At 35.9% G+C, this 17,067-nt stretch overlaps 1 pseudogene; it reads left to right on the forward strand.

The window, feature by feature from the left end:
• LOC114104678 (afamin-like) overlaps positions 1-17,067 on the forward strand; it is a 68,709-nt pseudogene that overhangs the window by 25,364 nt on the left and 26,278 nt on the right.

The following is a 17,067-nucleotide window of genomic DNA, read 5'->3' on the forward strand; positions in this document are numbered from 1 at the left end:
TCATGCCTGCTTCTGAAGAGAAACACATTCCCCTCACTATATATATCACTTATTACATGTTTGGTTTAACAAGAAGGGGATCTGTGTTAACATCTGACCAAACCAGATTTGTTCTTTTGAGTGAAAGAATGTCACCAATATCTGCCCTTCCTTTTCTTACAAACACATTTTATATTTGATATTTCCCAGGATTATTCTCATTTTTAAGTCATAATGAGAATGAGCTGAAGAGTAACCTCTATAAGGATGGATTAGGTTGTTGTGGCTGACATTTCAATTTGACTTTCAGGAACCATCAAGAACCATGGTGAGTGGCTATGAACAAGTTTCTCTACAACAAAGGCCCTTGTTTTGCAGGATGGTTGAGTTACTGGAAAGATTTTCATGTTTGACTTTCTTTAGAGTCCCTTTTGCTTACTAAGGTAACAGAATACAAAAGAATGTATGTGGGAATTACCATTAGGTTGGGACTTAGATTTGGGTGGGGATGGCAAAGAAGTGCCGGTCATCAGGCTCATTTATAAGTAAGTGTTGACCAATATTCTTGCAATACATGTATATACTGGGCCAATTGGATAGATCATAAACCTGTTTAAAGAGACCCCAGTATATCTAATGCTAGAGTGTTTTAGCCTCTTCAGTTGGCCATGGTGAAAACAAGACAGCTTCTGCTAACCTGTTTACCTCCAGTTTATCTAACTATGCTAATATTCATGGCATTCTTGTGAAAAAAGAATAATGTGGGAGGACTCATCAGTTGCTCAGGACCCCTTGCCAACTGTGTGAGGTTGTTCCTTTATCAGTCAAATTAAATTAACAATCAATGAAAGTTTTAAATAGCTCTTGATTCAAGATATGCCCTAGACTGTTAGATATAGTGAGCATGAGACATGGATTGTGCTTTCAAGGATTTTATGCTGGGGATGTAGGACACAAAATGAAGCATTTCACTTGTAAGGAAACATTAATCTATCAACCTCAATGAAAGACAGGAAGGAATTTCTGAACAACCAAACAAACATACATTCCAAAGTTTGCACACCAAAGTTCAGGCTGTAATGGCTATTTACAAAAGTTAGTTAATCTTCTGTCCCAATGCGCTAGGACCAGTGTGATAAGATCTGAAGCAGCACAGAACTACTGCTTTAGTTTCTTCTCTCCACTTTGTCACCTCACTGAGATGCCCTCCATTAGGAGCTCACAGAGACTGTAGCAGCCCTTTCTAAAATTCCTCTACTTCTAGGAAGGTTAGGTGCAGTTTGGGAGTGGAAATAGAAAATCGTGAATATATATGGTTTTGAGGTAGGGAGAGACAGTCAGGTTTTGTGAAGCTTGTTTAATAAATTGTTGCTCTTCATCACCTGTCTGATTTTGCCAGCAAATTAAGAAATGGGAATTTCTGTCATGCGGTATGCATTAGAGAAAAGGCACATGGGAATGACAGGCTGGGTAATAGTACAGGACTTGGTGCCCCTAAGAGATATGTCCTGGGGGTGGGGGAGACCAAGACAGGCCTTTGAGGTTAGGGTTAGGGTTATAGATTTTTCTTACTTTTCAACGTAGCCCAAAGCAATCAATCTCTCCACTCAGGACTCTCTCTCATTCACTCTGACTGCCTCATGCTTCTCCATTTCCCTGTAGTATTCAGCTCCAGCCTCTTCATTCTTAGGTGCCCCTACTTCAAAGACAAAGCACTGTAGGGGTTACAGATGGATTTTGATTCTAAATGAACAAATGTAACTGTATCTACATCCATTCAATCCTGCTTCCCTTCAGTTTTGCTAGGTAAGCTGCTCCTCTGCTCAGCTTCATTTGTGCTTTTGAGCTTATCCTTTCATCCACACTATCTCTTCTATTTTCTATGTTTAATACCTGAATCTCAGTGGAACTCTTCTTTTGGATTTCTGTATGCTCTCAAGCAAAAATCTTTCATTTCCCCTCATCCCTTTTCAGCTGCCCACCTTCACATTCAAATTTCTTGGGAGAGTTATCTATGTCAGTTTCTTATTTTCACTTTCAGTCTTTCTGTATCCACTCCAGTCTGGGTTTTGGATCATCCTACCAAAATAGCTGTATTAGGGATCTCAGTCACCTTCATGCAATAGATGGTTTTTCAATTGTCATCTGCAATCCTTGCTGGTAGTATTTGTAACTCTTGAATTATTTCTTCTCAAACATTCTCTTCCCTGTGCTCCTTAGTGAAACACTGCCTTGACCTACCACCCCTCTGACAGCTGCCTGATCTTGACTCTTTGATCTTTCTCAGTACTCCATCATGGGGCTCTCCCTGTTTCACTTTCCTTACTCCCTCGGCTATCTCAATCTTGCCCCTCTTGAAGGTTCACAAATAATGTTCCAAGGTTAGGCTTGTCTCTAGATCCTTTTATCTATACTACCTACTTGATGTTTCTTAAAAAAATAAAAAAATAAAAAACTCCTAAAACTCAGCATGTCCAATCCTACCAAAGATTTTTCTATAGGAAGACTGACACTTGCTAGACTATTTTGTTGTATTAAAATTATTGCATTATACAAGGCAAAAGGTCTAAATCGTCACACTTGGAGTTTTGTGCTGGGGACAATCAGGCTGCAGCCCTGGCCCACATCTCTGCTCTGCCCATCCTTGGCTCCCTCATGCATTGTGTGGAAACTTCACTTCTCCTTTCCCAGCTCCACCCTTGCCCCTGTGAATAGCTGCCTCCTGGCCACTCCTCAGGCCTGGTGGTAAACACGTCAGTGATATTCTTTGCTCACGGTGGGATTTGTGCAGGTCAGAAGCCCTCTCAGGCTCTAGAAGAGACTCATGGCTATTTGGATAGGGAAACCCAGAATCAGTGTGCCCAATCATGGTCTAGAAGAGAAGGAAGGCAGACTTTGGTGCTCACATAGCCTTGGTTTTGTAAACTTTTTGTTCCATGGGGCAGAATAGAGATGGAGAAGGTCATGAGAGGTCTTCTAAGCATTAACTTTCAGAAAGAGGACTCTCTTGCTTAGGTACTCCTCCTAAATCTCTCTAATACTTTTCCTTCTCTCCATTTCTCCACCATTGATGCAATTCAAGATCTCATCCTGTTTCAAGGGATTGTTGCATTTGTTCCCTGACTGGTCTTCCTGTATACACTCTTGCCCTCTTCATGCTGTTCCCCACATGGCAACCAGGGTGAACTTCTGAAGCATAAATCAGATGACATCATTAAGATAATAAATTCATTCAACATCATATCATTGCTTTTGAGTAAAAACTCAAATACTTACTGTAGCTAAGATGACCTACAAAGCCACCTCCGAGTACTCTTCTTTCCCTTCTCACACTATACTTCCCTACAACTTGGAATGTAGACTTTCTCAGTTCCTTACTCACATTTATTTATTTATTAACTAATTTCCTCAAGCATTTGCACATGCTGTTCCTTCTGCCCAGAAGACTATTTTTTCCCTCTCATTATTCATGCATTTAATATTCTCAGCTCAAAACCACATCTCCCTGAAGGCCCTTTCAGAGTTGCAGGTGCATGCTATTGATAAAAAAAAAATACTGCCTGAATCAGGAAGAGTGTTTCATCCTTAAATAATCATGTTGTCTACAGACTTTGTCAATCATCTTAGATAATCTATTTCCCTTTGAAGCTTTTGTAGTTTTCTATAAGAATATTATTTTGTGGTGGTGGAGGGACTTATAATATTAAAATGACCACATCATCATACTTAGCTTTGGCTGGAAACCCAAATAATTGCAAGTTCTGCTTTTCTTTTCAGAATGCTTTTCTTTATTTCTTAAAATCCCTGCAGGGAGTTCCCTTCCATCCTTCTCAATGTTGAAGCCCATTTCCTTTTTAAATATTGACACTAGAATGTATTTTGCAAATTATACATATATAGGATATAACTTATTCTACTTAGGATCCCACTATGTGGTTGTAGATGATATGGAGTTAAGGCTAGGAAAGTTATGACCAATTCATTTTACTATTCCTGTTACCCACCCAATCCCATCCTTTTTTTCCCCCTTTGTCTAATCCAATGGATTCCTATTATTATTTCCTACCCCAACCTCCCTTGTTTTGGGTTACTATCCATGAATCAGAGAGAACATTTGGCCTTTGGTTTTTTTTTTGTGATCAACTAATTTCACTTAGCATGATATTCTCCAGTTTCATCCATTTACTGGCAAATGCCATTATTTCATTCTTCTTTATGGCTGAGTAATATTCCATTGTGCATATATACCACATTTTCTTTATCTATTCATCCATTGAAGGATACCTTGGTTGTTTCCATAGCTTGGCTATTGTGAGTTTAGATACTATAAACATTGATGTAGCTGCATCACTGGAGTATGCTGATTTTAAGTCCTTTGGGTATAGACTGAGAAGTGGGATAACTGGGTCAAATGGTGGTTCTATTTCAAGTTTTCTAAGGAATCTCCATACTGATTTCCATAGTGGTTGCACCAGTTTGCAGTCCCATTAGCAATGTATGAGTGTAAATTTCTCCCACATTCTTGCACCATTTATTGTTACTTGTAGTCTTTACAATTGCCATTCTAACTGGAGTGAGATGGAATCTCAGTGTAGTTTCAATTTGCATTTCTCTAATTGTTTAGAAATGTTGTAATTTTTTTTTTCATATATTTGTTGACATTCATATTTCTTCTTCTGTGAAGTGTTTGTTCAGTTCCTTTGCACATTTGTTGATTGGGTGATTTATTCCTCTGGTGTTAAGTTTTTTGAGTTCTTTGAATATCCTGGAAATTAATGCCTTACTTATCTGAGGTACTGGTGGGAAAGATTTTCTCACATTCTATAGAATCTCTGTTCACATTTTTTATTCTTCCTTTGCTGAGAAGAAGATTTTCAGCTTGATACCATCCCATTTATTGATTCTTGATTTTAGTTCCTGTGCTTTAGTCTTGTTGAGGAATTCAGTTTCCAAGCTGACATGTTGGACAGTTGGGCTTACTTTTCCTTCTAGGAAGTGCAGCGTTTCTGGTATAATGTCTAGGTCCTTGATCCACTTAGAGTTGAGTTTTGTGTAGGGTGAGTTATAGGGGTTCAATTTCATTCTATTACACATGGATTTCCAGGTTTCCCTGCACCATTTGTTGAAGAGTCTATCTTTTCTCCAATGTATTTTTATGATGCCTTTGTCTGGGATAGCATAACTGTATTTATGTGGGTGTGTCTCTGTGTCTTCCATTCTGATCCACTGGTCTTCAATCTGTGTTGGTGCCAGTACCATGCTGTTTTTGTTATTATAGCTCTGTAGTATAATTTAAAGTCTGATATTGTGATGCCTCCTGCACCACTTTTTGTGGCGAGGATTGCTTTGGTTATTCTGGGTCTCTTATTTTTCCAAATGAATTTAATGATTGCTTTTTCTATTTATGTGAAGAACATCATTTGTATCTTTATAGGAATTGCATTAAATCTGTATAGTGATTTTGGTAAGTATGGCCGTTTTTATGATATTACTTCTGCCTATCCAGAAATATGGGAGATCATTCTATTTTCTAAGGTCTTCTTCAATTTCTTTCTCTAGTGTTCTGTAGTTCTGATTATAGAGGTCTTTCATCTATTGTGTTATGTTGATGACCAAATATTTTATTGTCTTTGAGGCTATTGTGAATGGGTAGTTTTCTAATTTCTCTTTCAGCTGGTGTATCCTTGGTGTATTGAAATGCAATTAAATCATGTTTGTTAATTTTATATCCTGCTACTTTGCTGAATTTGTTCTAGAAGCTCTAGAAGCTTTCTAGTAGATTTTTTTTTTTGGGGGGGGGGTTATTCTAAATGTAGAATAATGTCATTGGAAAATAGGGATTGCTTGAGCTCTTCTTTTCCTATTTGTGTCCCTTTATTTACTTTCTGTTTTCAGATTACTCTGGCTAGGGTTTTGAGGGCTATGTTGAATAGGAGTAGTAAAAGAGGGCCTCTTTGATTCGTTCCAGTTTTGGACAGAGAATGTTTTCAGTTTTTCTTCATTTATTTCAGTGTCCATGATCATAATTCCATTCTCATCAGGATTTAATAATTTGGGCTTTTCTCTTTTTCTTTGTTAGCTTGGCTAAAGTTTTATCAATATTGTTTATTTTTTCAAAAACCTAACTTTTTTTTCTTTGAGTTTTTTATTTTTATTTTTTGGTTTCACTTTCATTATATTTGGCTCTGATTTTTATTGTTTTGTATCTTCTACTGCTTTTGGTGCTTGTTTGTTTTTCTCTTTCTAGGGTTTTGAGACGTAAAGTTAGATTTTTTTTTTTTTGGTGATTTTCTGTTCTTTTAATAAATGAGCTCAATGCAGTGAACTTTCCTCTTAGAACTGCCTTCATAGAATCTCATGGATTTTGGTATGTTGGTTTACTATTCTCATTTACCTCTAAATATTTTTTTATTTCATCCCTGATTTCTTCAGCTACCCATTGTTCATTCAGTAGTGTATTATTTCATCTCTAGGAGTTAGAGTTGCTTCTATTTTTTAATTATATTACTAATTTCTAATTTCATTCCATTATGATCTGATAGAATGCAAGGTATTATCTCTATTTTTTTTGTATTTGCTAAGAGTTGCTTTGTGGACTCAATGTGCTCTATTTTAGAGGATGTTCCATGTGCTACTGAAAAGAAAGTGTATCGATTTGTTGATGGATAAAATATTCTACATATGTCTGTCAAAACTAAATTATTAATTGTATTTTTTTAGGTCTAAGGCTTCTTTCTTTAGTTTTTGATTTGAAGATCCATCCATTGGTGAGAGAGGAATGTTGAAGTAATGCAGTATTATTGTGTTGTGATCTATTTGATTCTTGAGATTATGAAAGATTGGTTTGATGTACGTATGTACACCATTGGTTTGGGGCCTAAATATTTAAGATTGTTATGTCTTGTTGAAGTATAGTTTTCTTAGGCATGTGAAATAGCCTTCTTTGTCCATTCTGATTAATTTTGACTTGAAGTACACTTTATCAGATATGAGGTTAGAAACCCCTGCTTGCTTGCTAGGTCTATGTGAATGGTACATATTTTGCTATCCTTTTATCTTCAGTCTGTGGATGTCTTTTCCTATGAGGGGAGTCTCTTGGAGGCAGCATATTGTTGGGTCTTGTGGTCTTGACTTTTAGTTCAATCTGCCAATCTAGGTCTTTTAATTGATGAGTTTAGACTGTATACATTCAATATTATTATTGAGAAGTGATTCTTATTCCCTGTCATTTTGAATTCTTTCCAGTTTTTAATTTGAAATAGCTTCTTTTTTGATGGACTGTACTTCTAGTGTAGTTTCCCCCTTTGCTGGATTTCATTTTAATTTTATATTTCTTCTTCAAGAAATATTTGGTTGCAAATGTTTTGTGGTGCAGGCTTTTTGGTTGTGAATTTTTTTTGTTTATCATGGAAGGTTTTTATTTCATCCTCAATATAAAGCTTAGTTTTGGAGGGTATAGTATTTTTGGCTGGAATCCATATACTTTCAGAGTTTGGTACATGTTATTCCAAGACCTCCTAGCTTTAAAGGTCTGAGTTGACAATTCAGCTGAGATCTGAATTAGTTTCCCTCTAAATGTTACTTGATTTTTTTCCCTCTGGCAACCCTTAGAATTCAATCCTTAATCTGTATGTTAGATATCTTCATAATAATATGCCTTGGTGTGGACCTGTTGTCATGTTTTATATTTGGGGTCCTATACGTTTCCTGTATTTGATTTTTCAGTTCATTCTTAAGGTTTGGGAAATTTTCAGACATTATTTCATTGAAAAGATTGTGCATTCCTTTGGTTTGTATCTGCTAGCCTTCATCTATCCTGATAAATCTTAATTTTTTTTTCATGTAATCCCATATTTCCTGGAAGTCTGTTCATAGTCTCTTAACATTTTTTCTGCATACCCAGCTTTATTTTCAATATTATATATTTTGTCTTCATTGCTTGTGACTCTGTCTTCTAGTTGGTCTAGTCTGTTGATGATACTTTCAATAAATTTTTTTATTTGATTTATTGATTCCTACATTCCCTCGATTTGTTTTGTTTAATTTTTTTTAATCTCTATCTCTTTATTGAAGTGATCTTTTTCTACCTGTAACTTTTCCCTTACATCAACCTTTACCACACATATCAGTTTAACTCTGTACATTCTAAATTTCTTCTCTGACATTTCTTCCACTGTGGTGTTGATGGATTCTCTTTTTGACATATTTTGTTTATTTCAGGCAAATGGTTCCCTTGCTTTTTTTTAATGTTGTTTTTATGTATAACCATCTAACAGTTGATTTTGAGACATTAGGTTTTTTCCTTGTGGTACTATAATGTTCCTGAAGGTGTCCAGTAGCTCACGGTTTAACAGGAGATAGTAACAATACTGACCCAAACAATTACAGCATTAAACCAAGGAGCTCTTGCAATGAACTCTACAATGCTGGTTGTTACAATACTGAGAAATGATACGATCATTTATTGCCCACGAGTAAATCAGTAAGTTCACATAAGAATTTACAATTTCATGTGATGACAGGGGTATAATAGAAGTGATGTAGGATGTGAAAATTATAAAAGTGGAGGAGGAAACATTGAGGTAGAAAGTTAAATAATCAGTGGAAAAGAGTACATTAGAGCTTGGCTATTAGTGGAAGAGAGAAAGAGAGTGAAAGGAAATTGATAAGTAAGAGGAAAAATTATAATGAAAATAAAATAAAAATAAAAAAATAGAAAAAAAATAAAAATTAAAAGAAAAAAATGAAGTATACAGAAAAGAAATAAAGTTTACAAAAACAAAAATGATACATTCTAATCAAACATTTTAGTCTTTGAAATATTGATCCATGAAAAATAACTGCATTCAAATAAAATGGTAGAAAGAAAAAGAATAAAAAAGGATATGTAAGTATGTATAAGTATCAGTTAAAGATAGAGTTCTTTAAGAGAAAAAGAAGAAGAGATGGGACAGTAGAAAAGGGTTTATAGATTCAAGAGGGGAGTGGGGTCTATGTAGATGCTACAGGATGTATTATTAAGAGGTGAGATAAAAAACTAAAACAACAGCAACAACAACAACAAGAAAACAATAATTAAAGATAAAATAGAAGTAAAAGAATTAAAGGAAAAGTGAGGGAAAAATAGTAGTTTGGCTGTTAAAAATAGGGAAGTATAAATAAAGTATAAATAAACAAAACAGAATAATGAAAGAGTCAATAGGGAGTCAATCCAACATATACTAATCCATGACCTAGTCTTCCAAAAAATAAAGAAAAATTAAAAATAAAAAACTTTAAAAATATAAAGAGCATGAAATAAGAAAAAAAAGCTATCTTAAAGAAATGTTAAAAGCTAAAAATACAACAGAAACAAATTGTATATGTACAAATTGTATATGTACAATCATTTGTCAATCAGTAAACTTCAAAAACAATTCAAAATGTGACGAAAGGAAAATTGAAGTAGCAAAATAGTCAATGAAAAAAATTTTCTTGGCCCACTGTCTGTGCTAAAGTGCCTTTCAGTTTCTAAGCATCCCTTCTCAGTATGATGGGCTGAGGAGCTGTGGAAGATTCTGGCAGCTTGACTCCTTGAGTGTTGTCTTTGAGATCTGTTAACTGCAAGTGAAGCTCCCCAGGGTGGGGATTTGCTATTTCCCCAGCTGTTTTTTATGAGAGGTTTTTCAGGTGTTTAATGAATCAACTTGCTTCTAGGACTGTATTCAGTGCTCTGCACAGGGCACTGCCCATGGAAAGAGGCAGTTGGTCCTTCAGCAGTTCTGTGTTTCTGGGATACTGACTGTTTTTGTATTTTTGGATTCTCAAGGATGGTGGGGGTAGGGGGTGAGGGTGGGGGTTGTGGTTTAGGAACTGAAATCAGTCATTCAGCCCCCTTCAGTTTCTCCCAGCTGCTGGTCTTTCTCACTGCCCATTCAATGGAGTAGAGAAGGGGGCATGGACTTTCTCTGGCCTCTCTAATATGTAATGCCCCGAGGCAATATGATCTCCATGCAGACTCTGCTGATTTGCTAGGCTCACTTTGCATCTCACAGTTGGCATCTGCTGGATTCATGTGCTGGGATTTTGAGGATCCAAGCACCTGGTCTGAGTTTGTGCTGCTTTTACATGGAGGTATTTAAGTCTATGCTTCCTGTGCTGGTCTGGCTGGCTATGTCATTTGAGTACCAGTTTATTTGGACAAATAGCCTCTGGCTCTGCCCAGGGTGGCCTGCCCTGATTCCAGGGTTCCCCACACCATGATATTCCAGGATTTATAGACCTTTTCAGAACTTGCAGTTTTCTTTTTTTCTTCACCTCCAGCTCCTGCCTGGAGTTCAGCTCCAATTCAGTTCCTTAGCCTTGTCTGGGGTACCCCAACTTTTCCAATGTTCAAGGTTTTCTGTCAGACATTGAGTATCAAGGGAGTTTTTTTTTTTTCCCTTTCGCCTCCTGTATAAGTAATTTCCCTGCTGTTTAAGTCTGAGTCATGGAGTTGTGAGCATTGCCTCTTTCTGCTAATCTGCCATCTTTCCAGTTTGCTTTAATCTTTTGTAAAACAGAAATTGCACATCTTGATTTTCCTTACCTCCCTCAGTACTCTGCCAACTCATTCCATTTCTGCAGGCAAAGTTCTTTCACAAGTTAAAATGAGCTCAGTGACAAATTTGAAATTTAATAGTCTGTTTAATTGCATAGGTAGCTAAAGAGGTTAAAGTCCACAGATCTCATTTATGCACAAGATTGCCTTTCTCCAAGTCCTAACTTGTATTCTACATGCATAGTAACTTATAATGTTGCACTATAATTATCTTCCAATGTTTGTTGAACTGTGAGCTTCTTGAAATCAGGGGCTGTGCCTTATTAATCTTTTGTATCCTCAGAGTTTAGTAAATGCTTGCTTGGCATATAGGGGACACTCAGTAAATTTTGAACCTGAATTAGAATAAGAGATACAACTGAAAGTATGAAACATTACTTAGTGCCTTCTGCCTTGTCAACAAGAACACTGTGGTTCTTAAATAAATAGTTACCTAACCGTTTACTTCACATTTCTCAATTATTTACTCTGTAGTTAAATTCAGTTCAGTGTCAGTTTCCACTGCAGACTTGCACATGTAGATCTGAATATATCTCCATGTTGCATGAGTCAAGTTGTATTAAATAATCTTTAAGGCAATAATCCAAAAATTTTGCTGTGATGCGAAGACAGTGTTTGCTTTAGATACTATCATTCCTGATGTACTTTCCCCTCCAATATTCCATATAGCTGCAAAAAGAAATTTGCACCAATCAATACCATCATTTGCTTTTAAGATGTTAACTGCAGAAAGACTAATTTATACAATTTTAATGCATGAACAAATAAATTGTATAAATAAAAATTTAAATTGTATTCAAATAGTAATTATATATATTTTAAACTACTTGTTGAAGCTATTAATGCTAAATATACTTGCCATGTCACAACTATAAATCAGAAGCTGTTTCTGATTTTGAAAGGACAGCACCATCCTGTTACTGAAATTCATTCTTTATTCTATTTGAATGTGTACTTCTGACAGTTTTTATTATTAAGTGAACTATTTTTGCAAAATACCTTCAAACCCACATATATTGTTCTAATAGAAAGTTTTTTTCTAATGTTTATATAATTAAAAACTAATTTGAAGAATTCAAAACTTATATATCCTATAGTAATATATTAAAATCACTTTAAACCATTTACATCAGGTTGTTTACTATAATTTAGCTAGAGAATAATTTTTCTCCCTATTAAAAACATATAGGCCAATTATTTATATGATCTATTTTTAAAATGTTTCATGGTTTAACTTTTAGATCAAATCATCCATTTTTTAATGTTAGCCCACATACAGCTCTTGAAAAGCTATGAGAATTCCAGGACTTAAATTCCCAGCTTCAGTTGGGTAGCAGGTTGGGAAGGATTTAGCTAAGAACTAGCACTAGAAGATCACAAGATACCTAACAATTTCTAAAACTTTAGAAGATACTGAGGAGAAAATTTTACCCTGTAATGAAAATAGTCTGAATCTGAGCCACTAAAATTTCAACAAAGGAACATTATAACAATACAATCTTTGTACAAGTTAACTTTGTACAAGTTACATTTTTTAACTTCTTTTAGTTAGTCTCTTGCATTGTATTTGGAAAAAGCATGGAATGTGAAAAGACTCTCAATAGTGCATTCATTTCTGCTTGATTTCCATCTTAGCTATCACTATGAGTGGAGTTACTAATATTAATTTCTGTTTATGTTTATATATTCTATTTGTTGTGAATATTTCAAGAATGAATAAACAGATTATAGACATTAGTATATTTTTCTTTCAGAAAAATTTGATTAAAAGGTAAGGGAAAGTCTCATTAATGTAGTTTAGAAAGTTTGCCTTTTTTAATTTCTTAAAAATGTTAAGCTGAGCTCTATAGAAAAAAATGCCTGCCAAGCACCTGTTTAGCTTAGGAATGGACAAGCTCTCAAATTTGAGTTCCAATTCCCTAATGTGTTACATTTTTTCCTAAAAGATAGGATGTTTTTTCATTTGATGAGACCATCATCAGAAGTATAGAATCATGAAATATTCAAGGTAGAAGGCTCCATAAGTGTAATTTAATCCAATTTTATTCATATGGCATAGAAATGTACATAGATTTACATGTCCATGCCTGAAGCTAGAAAATTACACTGAACTAACTGAAACTATCAAGTAAATAATCAAGAAATTTGAAGTAAATGGTTAGGAAATATGAGTGGAAATAAACAAAAATTCCAGAGACTCAATCTAAAATGAGAAAGGGCAGAAAACAGGACCCTTACACCAAGGGAGCTTTGGGGAAAAGGAATTAAGAGAGAGGACAAGCTGTTTTAGACAGTGTTTTTGCTGCTGTGACTAAAAGACCCAACCAGAACAACTTTAGGGAGGAAAAGTTTATTTGAAGACTTATGATTTCAGAAGTCTCAGTTCATAGACAGCCAACTCTATTTCTCGGAGCTCGAGGTGAGGCTGAACATCATGGTGGAAGATTATGGCAAAGGGAAGCAACTCAAAGGGTGATCAGAAAGAAGAGAGAGAGGTTTTCACTTTCCAGATACAAATATATACCCCAAAGCCCTGCCCCCAATGCCTACTTCCTCTGGCTACAATCTACTACTTCAGTTACCACTCAGTTAATCCCTACCAGGGGATTAATTTATGGATTGGGTTAAGACTCTCACAACCCAAAAATTTCTCCTCTGAACTTTCTTGCATTGTCTCACATGTGAGATTTTGGGGGATACCTCACATCCAAACTATAACATTCCACCCTGGGTCCTCTAAAGCTCACAACCATCTCATAATGTAAAATACATTTTGTTCATTTCCAAGAGTCTCTATAGTCTCAACAGTTCTGAAATAGCTCAAAGTTCAAGTCCAAGTCTTCTCTGAGGCTCAAAGCAATCTTGCATTGTGAGCTCCTGTAAAATTGAAAGCATTTTACAAGTATCCAATATATAAAGGTACAGAGCAAACATTTCCATTCACAAACATAGGGGCATAGAAAAAAGGGATGGGACCAAAGTAAGACCAAAATCCAACTGGGCAAACAAATCCTATAGTTCTGTGTTCTACATCTGGAGCACATGGCATGATGTCTTCTTCAAAGAGAAGAGAGAGAGGTTTTCACTTTCTGTAACTCCATCCCTGAGTCCTTGTTGGTTGCAGCCCAAGTGGCCTTTCTTTTGCTTGTCTCAGCTCAATTCCTGCAGCTTTCCTAGGCTGATGTCACACATTACTGGCATTTCTTAATCTTGGGGGTCTCCAATACAGCTTCATTTTCCTCCTCAAATCTCCACACCTTGCATTCTCAGGGAGTGCCTCCAGGGCTCTGACTCTGCTGCACTTAACCTGACTTCCAAGGTCTTCATTTGAAATCTTGCTGGAAACCTTCATGATCCCCTAACTTCAGCATCCTGCATTACTGCAGAACCAGCACCATGTGGTTGACACCAAGTTCTACTGTCATCTTGAGCAATAGTCAAACCTCCAGGGACCTTGGCTGCAGCAGCTTTTGAGTATGTGGGTGGCTGACCATGTTAAAAAACTTCCGAAGCTCTCCTTCTGCAAGAAGGATGCCTCACTGGTCTCTTCTCAAGAGAATTTTTACTTTTATTTACTTAAGTCTGAGCTGGATATGATCTTGCTAATTCCTGAGATGCCCTCAAGCCATCTTTCCTATTGTCTTTGAGCAAAGTCTTTAGCGGCAGTAATGTCTTTAACAACTGCAACTTCATTAGTCCCAGTTTTACTCTCACCTTTCAAGTCCAAGTTTTTCAAATCTTTCTGCTCTGCTGTTTGTTCCTGATTATCACAATAAACTTGGCTAAAAACTGGCAGCAATATCCACACAACTGCCTGAATGCTATGCTACCTGAATATTTCTTCCACCAGATTAAGAAGTCCATCACATTTAAAATTAGCTCCACAGAAAGTCATGGGCAAAATGCAGACTACTTCTGAGCCAGAACATAACATGAATGGCCTCTATTCCAAATTCCAATAGAATTCTTCTTCTCTGAACCCTATTGATTCCTGCCCTCACTGTCTATGGTCCTTTTGGCATTCCGGTCTTCTGAGCTCCCCCAGAATTGGTCATTAAGCTCCACTTACAACAATCTAAAGTATTTCCAGCTTTCATTGCTAAGCATCTCAAAATTCCTCCCACCAATTCCAAAAAGCTCCAAAACTTATGAACCATATTATTAGATACGTCACAGCAACAACCCCACTCTTAGTACCAATTTCTTTTTTAGTCAGCTTTTTCACTACTGTGACTAAAAGAACCAACCAGAACAACTTTAGAGGAAGAAATTTATTTGGAGGTTTACAGTTTTATCTCAGTTCATTCCTTAGGCTCAAGGAAAGGCTATACATCATGGTGAAAGACAATGACAGAGGGAAGCAGCTCATATGGTGATCAAAAAAGTGAGGGGGGCAGTAATTCACTTTCCAGATACAATTATATACCCAAGGCCATGCCACCAATTCCCACCTTCGCCAGTCACATCCTACTACTCAGTTAATTCTTATCAGGGGATTAATTCACTAATAGGGTTAAGGTTCTCACAACCCAATCATTTCTCCTCAGAACCTTCTTGCATTGTTTCACATGTGAGCTTTTAGGGGCATCTCACATCAAACCATTACACTAGCCAAAGATGGTGATTGTGTGTGTGCGTGTGTGTGTGTGCTCGTGTAAACACCTAGACAACAGTGCTTTATTGCAAAGATTTGTTTAAATGAATATAAAATTGTGAAAAGTAATTGTTTTCAAAATACAATTCTGTAGGTAAAAATTATCTTTTACTAAATGAGCAACTATCACCAAGAATATGTATTTAGATTTGGGTAGCAAAACAACAGGGGATTAAGAAGTGTGACAGTGTGAGCTCTCTCACCCAAAATAACCATTATTAGGTGGCAACTCTTTCAACCAGCAGTTTTACTCAAACATACATAGGGTTTTCATTGATCACTTGAATATGTTTTTTTAAAAATTTTTTACACTTTTTTTCCTAGCAAAGTTAATAAATGTCAAAATAATTCAAATAACTGACTCTGCATGGATGTACTCTGAAGTCATGTAACACTTCTCTTGGTAAGAACTAGACACAATAAGTGTAAACATAGAGTTTTTGACCATTCACAATTATGCAACAGTGAAGGGACAAAGTTAGAACAGCAGATTATTTTCTGTAATACACCTTTGTAATATTTCTTGATCAACTTTGACTTCATTTTATTTTTTTCTGGTCAAAATAGCAACAACAACAAAAATTGCTTTCTCATTCTTGAATGAAGTGTTTTTTTCTATCACAACTTTTGCTGTAGCAAAATGATAGCACTGACCCAGCACTTGCCTCCTCTCAATGAGTTGTCTCCTTTCTGTAGGCCCTTTCTGTGGTCAAGTTTCCTAACATTAGTGTAAATGATTATAAAAAAAAAAAAAGCTACTCCTGAAGTGTGTCACAGGGATACAAAGGAAGAAAGGGCAGGAAAACGAAAGGACAAGGCCACAGTGCACTGAAACCTGACCAGGTGCAGTTTTGACTGTGGGCAACTATTGATAAGCTTAGGCTACAGATTTGAAATGTATTTCATTTTTCTTCCACACATGGATAAAATTTTACCAAACAAATGAAGAAACTGACAATAGCTGAAAAATAGAGTAGAAAGTCTACCACTGCCACTGATATTTTCCTCCTAACAGAAAAATTATTTCAAAAGGAAACAGAGGAAATCCAAGACAGGGTAAACTGGAGGCATTTGGGTTTCCTGGTGGGGAGGCTTTGGAAGCAGGAACTCTGTCCAGTAACAAGTCTAGATTCAGGGGTGTGCCTACCAAAGGACCTCAATTTCCATTGCTCAGGTGGATCTTGTATACTTGCAGATACAGAAAATGCATTATAGTGCAGTATAAAATATAAAAAGGATGATTTCTGAACAGGTCAACTGCCAATTTTCCTTAAAAAATTATTCTCTAATTTAGTTGAGTAAAAATAGTGTGTATACTTAATTGTAATATGAAAACTGGAGATCATAGCTGCTTTGGTTTTCTCTATAACATAGTAATAACGCCATTCCTGGAGAACACAAAATAAATTGGCTTGTGAGGTATGCTCTTCGGAGTGGATTTAAAAATTACCTAGTATGAGAATCCAGAGACTTCTTAAAGTTTATGCTTAAAAGTGTGCATTTTAAAAGCTATTTAAATGTAGAAATTTGTCATTAGATAATTCTATTTATTTTATTTTGCTAACAAATGTGCATATGTGTAAATGAAGTAATGGTATTGTCATAACAGCAAAACTGGTTTTAAATGTTGTATATAAACATAAAATAAAGGAATTTAATTGTTACCACAGGGTATGACTTGATAGTTTTGTATGAAGTCAGCACAGCTTTTTATATCACTAGATATATGTCTCTGCCATACAGGAACATTCTGGGTAAGTCTGAATGTTCTAGATGTAAATCAAGAATGCTTGTCAATGTAATTATTAGTTAGGCTATATAAATCAAAGAAATTCAAAACGAACTAAACATTCTG

This window comes from Marmota flaviventris, chromosome 7 (genome assembly GCF_047511675.1).
Source record: "Marmota flaviventris isolate mMarFla1 chromosome 7, mMarFla1.hap1, whole genome shotgun sequence".
NCBI classification, from domain to species: Eukaryota; Metazoa; Chordata; class Mammalia; order Rodentia; family Sciuridae; genus Marmota; species Marmota flaviventris.